Source organism: Sarcophilus harrisii, chromosome 6, assembly GCF_902635505.1.
Source record: "Sarcophilus harrisii chromosome 6, mSarHar1.11, whole genome shotgun sequence".
NCBI lineage: Eukaryota > Metazoa > Chordata > Mammalia > Dasyuromorphia > Dasyuridae > Sarcophilus > Sarcophilus harrisii.
Genome location: NC_045431.1, coordinates 220,383,962 through 220,391,706, shown reverse-complemented (window position 1 = coordinate 220,391,706; position 7,745 = coordinate 220,383,962). Strand labels below are relative to the sequence as shown.

The 7,745-nt window shown below is 42.5% G+C and overlaps 1 protein-coding gene across 2 annotated transcripts in view; it reads left to right on the top strand.

The window, feature by feature from the left end:
- The first annotated feature begins 1,386 nt into the window (after positions 1-1,386).
- The window catches only part of ELF5 (E74 like ETS transcription factor 5), a 52,283-nt gene continuing 45,924 nt past the window's right edge, over positions 1,387-7,745 (top strand). Inside the window, exon 1 of one of the 2 annotated variants that reach the window (XM_012552567.2) lies at positions 1,387-1,556. The gene's annotated coding sequence lies outside the window, so the exon portion shown is untranslated. The remainder of the gene's footprint in view (positions 1,557-7,745) is intronic. The other variant, XM_003773680.3, reaches the window with a different exon arrangement.

Sequence of the window (7,745 nt, the reverse complement as noted above, 5' to 3'; positions counted from 1 at the left end):
CTGTTTTACCTTAGTTTTCTTATCTGTAAAATGGGGCTAATAATAGCATCTACCTCTAAGGATTATTCTGATGATCAAATACGATGGGGAAGGAAATAAACATTTATTAAGCACCTATTATGTGCCAGGTATTATGCTAAACACTTTACAGTTATCTCATTGAGCTTCATAACATCCCTGGAAGATAAGTGCTGTTATTATCCTCCTTTTACAGATGAGCTAACTGGGCTTACCCAGCGACAGACACACAGCTAGTAAGTGGCTGAGGCTGGATTTGAACTCAGGTTCAGCTGATTCCAGACCTGGTGCTCTGGTGCACAGAGCCACCCAGCCGCCACCATATAGCCGGCATCTATATAGTAAATGTTAGTATTTGTTTTAATTGCTTTGGTCCCACAGTCTCTTAAAGTTCAGTGGGATCTCCCCTAATCAGGGGCTGTTGCTGGTAGTGCTGCTGCTGCTGGTGCTGCTGTGTTGGTTGTCGTGGTTGTTGCTGCTGCTGCTGTTTCCATTGTATTAGTTGTTGTTACTGCTGCTGTTGTTGCTATTCTTATTGTGTTGGTTGTTGTGTTGTTGCTGTTGCTGCTGCTGTTGTATTAGTTGCTGTTACTGCTGCTATTGTTGTTATATTGGTTTGTTGCTGTTGTTGGTATTGTGTTGGTCACTGCCATTACTGTTATTATTGTATTGATTGTTGGTGTTGCTGTTCTTGTGTTGGTTGTTACTGTTGCTGCTGCTGCTGCTGCGGTTGTGTTGGTCGTTGCTGTTACTGTTGCAGTTGTGTTCATTGTTGTGGCTATGGCTACTGTTGCTGTTGTATTGGTTGTTGCTGTTACTGTTGCAGTTGTGTTGCTTGTCGTGTTGCTGCTGCTGTTGTATTAGTTATTGCTGCTGCTGTTGCAGTTGTGTTGATTGTTGCTTTTACTGTTGCTGTTGTGTTGGTCATTGCAGTTACTGCTGCTGTTGGGTTGCTTGTGTGTTGCTGCTGCTGCTGTTGTATTGGTCGTTGCTATTACTGCTGCTATTGGCAGTAGTATCATGTAGTGGCTGGCTGTTGTTTGTTGTTGAGTGGCGGTTGTCAGTGGGTTTATTCCGTCTCCCCGCCATCTCCTGGTCCTTTTCCCTCCATGACCTGCCAGGAGCAGGCACTTCAGAAACACCAGTGGTGTCAGCCGGGATAGGCCGGAATCCCCCCCTGTTCCCAGAGGTCCTCGGGGCCAGGGTGGGTTAGGGTCCGGTGCCTCGTCCCCAGCCTGGGCGGCCAGGCAGCCCCACAGAACCAGGATAAAGGTAACCTTTCTGCAGGTGAGCCCCAGCAGCTCCCCCTGCAAGGAGCCGCGTTATACTGGTCAGACTGTATGTCACCGTCATCAAAGGGGCTGTGCGTGCAAACCTGAAAAACCAAACGGACCTGTCTGTAGGTGTTACTTATATCACAGAGCTGCAGGTGCCTCCAGCCCCACTGGCCGTTGCTGTAGGAGCTGCTTCCCTGCCAGTCCTCCCTTGGGACCTCACTCGGCCCTCTTAGCAGCAGGACTCTTAGCCTCTCTCCTCACGTAAGAACCATTTTCTTTTCTGCTCCAGATTTTCAGTGGGGGTTCTGGGTTTGGGCAGGGATGTGCTTCGGGAGGCCAGTCACCTGTCACTGTTCCGTCTTGTTTGTCCCCTGGAGAAGCTGTCTCTAGTGAGGGGCCTTGAACTCTGATGGAATAAGTCCTCCAGGGAGGCCCACTTCCCTAGATGGGTGGTGGGTTCGGAAGCATCCAGGACCATTCGATTGCAACAAGAGGAGTGCTTGGGAATCCCTTTCAAAACTGAATTCTATTCCTTTCCGAGATTTCCTTTACTTTTTAAAAAAGTGACATAGGGGATGGTTTCCATAGACCTTGATCATTGGGCCAAAGAAAAGACGGATCCGTGGAACCGTCACCCACCGTCACCCACCGTCACCCACCACCCCAATTATTCCCAAAAGAGCTAGCCTGGCCCAGGGGGAGATATCCTGAGGGTGGAGGAAAAGGATCTGGATTAGAATCCTAGCTCTGTTATTTACCACCTGTGTGACATCAGACAAGCCACTGCCTCTCTCTAGGTCTCAGTTTCCTCATCTGTAAAAAGAAGGAGTAGACTAAATGACCTCTAAGTTTCCTCTATCATCCTTCACATGCCCCATCTCTCCAAAAAAAAAAAAAATGTACTTGGGTTTCCATGGATATTTTTTTTAAGATCTAGTTCATTAAAAAATTGCTTATTTTTTAAAAAAACTTCTTCTGCCTCCTCAACTCACTTCAGAGAAAAACATTCTCAGCCACATTCAGGTTTGGGTTTTTCCACAAGCTCTAAGTCTCCCAGACTCAATGAACTGTGCAGAGTTTCTAAACGCCTGTTAGTTGGCCCTCTGCTGGCGCCTGACGATAGTGTATGGTTCTGAATAAGCCTCTGCAGGATCCAAACTATTAAATCGTATTTTCAAAACTGGGGGCTCTAATTCCCAAGCGGGGGTTTAGGGCTGACACTCGTGGCCCGTGGGTTCTTGGGAAAATCCCTGAGCCACATTTCCCTCTTCTGGGTTCTGACTCCAAGAGATCTGTAGCTCGATTTGGGGATGGGGAAATGGTCAATGAACTTGGATGGGGAAAAAAAAACACCACATTTTTATTTTAATATAACTGATTTCCTTTTAGTGCCATGTCTTTTATTTTGTGCATTTAAAAGTTTCATTCTGACAAGGTGTCTCTAGACCTCATCAAGCGGACAATGGGATTGTTATTGTTTGTCCTTTCTTCTCGAAGAGGTCCGTGACATCAGGGAGGGGATGCCATGACATGAAAGTGAATTGGATTAAAGTGAGGGAGGACTGGGCAAGGTCACTTGCCTCATTTTCTCCTCTAGAGCCTTCTGGGTCCAATCTAGATCAGGATGGCTGGATATGGCCCTGGATATAATGGGAGACCTCAGCCATTTTAAGTTGAGGCCTTCAACAGGTCAAAGGGATACATGATACATTAAAGTTTAATTTCACTAGATGATATCTGAAGTCCCATAGAATCAGTGATGCTTCAGTCCCTTCGTATTACAGATGAAGCTAAGGTCATTATTTTTAATTTTAAATATTAAATTATCAATAAATTAAATCCCATTTTACTAATTTGATGATTAAAGTATAGACAGGTTTAATTTTATGAATGTGAGCTTTATTATTAAATTGTTCATTTTAATTTTAACTTGGAAAATTTAGTGATGCCTTTTGCTTTTTTTTTTTTTTTTGCTTATTTTTTTTTAATACCAGAGGTACTTTCTCCCATACTGCCAAAATGACCTTTCTTGTACAGTAAAAAAAAAAAAGTTATGCAAAATCACCTGGCAGTGCATGCTGCATTCTACATCCATAGTCCCCTACCTCTCCATTGAAAATTATCAATAAATTAAAATCCCATTTTACTAACTTGATGATTAAATTATAGATAGGTTTAATTTTATGAATGTGAGTTTTATTATTAAATTGTTAATTTTAATTTTAACTTGGAAAATTTAGTGATGCCTTTTGCTTATTTTTTTAATACCAGAGGTACTTTCTCCCACACTGCCAAAATGAACTTTCTTGTACAGTAAAAAAAAAAAAAAAAGTTATGCAAAATCACCTGGCAGTGCATGCTGCATTCTACATCCAGAGTCCCCTACTTCTCCACTGAGCAGAGGGAGATAGAGTTTTCACTTCTGCTCTCTGAACCTAAAACTGTTTGTTAGAGTGAGTTCATCTGCCTTCAGTTGCCTTTTGGTGTTGGTTTCATTGACATGGAAGTACTTGTTTGTATCATACTCCTGGTATTCCTTTCTTTGCTTTATTTAAGTTTTCCCATGTTTTTCTGAATTTCCCATAGTCCTCCTTTCTCCTGGTACAATAATATTTCATCATGTTCCCATGCCACAGTTAAGTCAATGTTCGTCTTCAATAGATGGGCACTAACTTTGCTGTAAATAATATTTTGTATATATGGAACCTTTGTTTCTGCCGTTGACCTTCTTGGCACATGTGCCAAGTGGGGCTGCTGGGCCAGAGAGTATGTTGTTGCCACGATTTCTTGGAATTTGCTAGAACAGGATGCTGTGTTCAAAATTTGGCCGCATGGTCTGGTCCTTTCTTGGCTGACATACCCACTAGACTTTACGCCCACGTTCGGTCCAATCCCCTTGTCTCTTGGTCACAGTGGTGTTCACTATGGAGGGGGCAGCCACCACCTACTCTGAAAACCAGCCAGATTCCTCAGGTGAAGAAGAAAATGGGGCTGTATATGAAAGCTCTCACTGGTTTTGTTTCTAACAAAAGAAACAAAACTTGAGAAAGCTTTTCCAGATTCCCCAGTTATTAGTGGATTCCCCTCCTTCTCTAATCACTTTTCTCTGCACCAGTTGTATTTCCTAGACTGGGGGAGGGGTTCTTTGCCTATTCTGTATCAGAGATCTCTGGAAAAGGCTGGGGAAGCCCACAGACTCCTCAGAAACATTATTAAATGCATAAAGTAAAAATAAGTGAGAATTACTAAGGAAAAGCTAGTGAAAAGAATAATGTCATTTTTTTCCCCAGTCCAAGTAGAATCTATGCATTGACATTTTGGGAACCGTGAGCCCATGTTAAGAACCTTGTCTGCTAGAATAGATTCTCCTTGAGGATGAAGATTAGTTTTTGTCTTTGTATTCCCGGTACCTAGCATAGTGCCTTGAATTTACGAGAGAACAGAGAGAGAGAGAGAGAGAGAGAGAGAGAGAGAGAGAGAGAGAGAGAGATGAGAGAGAGATGAGGATGAGGGATTCATTTAGGATGCCTTCTTTCTCTGGTTTCTTGGAGAGGGAAAAACAGCCTTAAGGGCTTGATAAAATCTGACATTGAGAATGAGAACAGTGTGGCTCAGAGGGAAGAGCACTTTAGTTTGGAGTGAGAGGTCCAAGTGATCTTGAGCAAGCCATTCACTTTCCACGATCTCAGTTTCCCCATTTGTAAAAAGAGAGAGGTTGGACTAGTTGGTCTTTTTCTAGAACTGTGACCCTATGATCAGTCACTTAATCAGTTTCCCCATCTGTAAAATGAGGGGGTTGGGCGAGCCGGCCTCTAAGGTTCCTTCCGATTCTTAAAAACCTGCTGAATGCAAATTGGTCCTGAGACAGTTTTTATCCTGGCAGAGTTTACTGTCTCATAACAAAGAGATGCCACAGTTTTAACTCTTGCATCCAATATTACCTGATGCATTAGAGACACAATGCAAAGGTTATATGATTTCTGTGGGTCACTATTGCCCCAGAAGACAGAACCAGGAACAATGGAGAGAAGTTACAAAGCTATTATTTTAAAATAATCTGGCTAACAGAGCGATCCCCAAGAGGAAAGAGCTGGTTCAGAAGCCAGTAAGAAGTCCCTCATTGAAGCTCTCCAAGCTAACGGCCCTCAGGATGACCAGCCAGGATTGTTACAGAAGGATTCTTGGTTAAGTATGAGCTAGCGAAGATGGCGTCTTAGGTCCTTGAGATTCTGTAATCCTAACGAAAGAAATCAGGGAAGGTTCATGGAGGAGGTGGCAGTACTTTGGCCTATTAGCTCTTTTAATGGAAAGACGGAAAGATAAAACATCACAGAATCCAAATGTTAATTTTTACCTATGTGACCTACTCCACCTGCCTAGATCTCAGTTTCCCCAACGTAAAATGACGGGATTGAACTCTAACATCTCTCAAATTCCTCAAATGAAGAAAGAGATTTCACATGTGATGAGATAGAGGGAAGGCAGTCCTGGAGGAAGGATCAGCCTGAGCAAAAGCATTGAAGACAGTCTCAGGACTTTGGATGGTTAATATTCCCATTTGAAGAAAGCCCATTTTTTTCTTCCCACTGTGCACTCTAGCATGCTCTGCCACTGATGCCCGAGAATAGTCAACATTTCTATAGCTTTTTAATATTTGTAAAAATCACATAAATTATCTCATTTGATCCTCACAAGCACCTTATAAAGACAGAGATGTGTGTGTGTGTGTGTGTGTGTGTGTGTGTGTGTATTTTGAACATGGCCAATGAAGAAATTAGTTTACATGACTATATTTTTCTTTTTTTCCCCAAAGGGGAAGTAAGACAGAAAAAAAATAAATTTAAAAAATGTTTCTTCAAGTGAAATACTATCTAAATATCCCCTTATACTTGTCCAATATTTTTATCTAAAAGCAGGAATTATTTACATATTTTTAAATGATTCATGAAATGGGTGCTATTGTTATTTCCATATTATAGATCAGTAAACTGAGACAAAGATTAAGTGACTTGTCTTAAGATCATACAACTAGTAAGTGAGAAGGGATCCAAACACAGGTCTTTCTGACGCCTCTATTTCATGCTACCATCACTTCCCACATCATTAGCATCCTAGTGCTTCTTTCATCAATGCTACTTCTGGATGCATCCATGTGAGCTGGATGCATCCAGCTCAGGTAGGTGCATTTTTGAGCACCTGAGCAGGGTCAGGAAGAAATAATCCTTCTCCAGCTGGGGCTTGCAGCCCTCCCTTGGGCAAGTTCCCTCAAGAACTCTCAAATACCAAGCTCACTGCAGCCTCAGACTTGTATAAGGGAGGAATCACTGGGGCTGGACTATGTAGTATGATTCTTTCTGCAGGGCACCTGGTAAGCAATGGTTTGCTTCTGGATTTACCTGGCTGTGCTGCTGGACAGGAAAAGCCTTGGCTCCTTAGTTAAAATAACTATGGCAAGGAACATGCCTCCCTTCTCTAAATGGGAGACATGGTGGGAAGAACATCAAATTTGGAGTTAGGGCACCTGGCTCTGCCATTTACAACCTATGTGACCTTGGGCAAGATAATGAACTTCTATGAATCTTAGTTTCCCATTCTACAAAACAATGAGACCAAATCATATGACCTCCAAGGTCCTTTCCAATGAGCTTATGATCCCATGACCAGAAGACCTCTACAATTCATTCTAGCTCCCAGGAGCACTAGGAAACGCACCCCCACATTGATTATTCCTGACTCTTTCTTGCTCAGTAGTAGGAATTGTACTTTTGATTCATTTCTGGGCTCCTTTTGGGGAGGACATGCAGAAGAAGGCACCCAAGATGGTAGAATCTTATTTATTCCATTTGAGCATCAGTTGGAAGATCTGGGGTTTTCACTGGGGAAACACAATAGACAACTCCTAGTATCTGAAAGGTCATCCACGCAGAAGAGGGATTAGCTGAATTCTGTTTGGCCACAGAGGACAGAACTAGGTGGGAGTCATGGAAAGGAGTCTAAGTTTGACATTTTTTAAAGAATTTAATCTTCTGTTTAACCTATATTGGATTGGCTGCTCTCTTAGGGAGGAAGAGAGGGGAGGAGAGGGAGAAAAATTTGGAACAGAAGGTTTTGCAAAGGTGAATGTTGAAAACTATCTTTGCATTCATTGGGGAAAATAAATACTATTAAAAGAAAAAAGAAAGATGTGAAAAACAAAACAACAACAACAAAAAAGAATTTAGTCTTCAACAGTAGAATGGATTGCCAGTGAGTTCCCCTCCATTGGAGGTCTTTGAGCAGAGATTGGATGGCCACTTGCTGGAATCACTTTTTGGCTTTTAAAGTTTTTCATGATCTGACCTGCCTCCCCTTTTAGGTTCCCAGTTCTTTTTACACCTCGCTCTCCTCCATAGATACACTGTGATCAGTGACGCCAGCTTCCTTTCTGTTCCTTCCCCATGCCATCCCCCA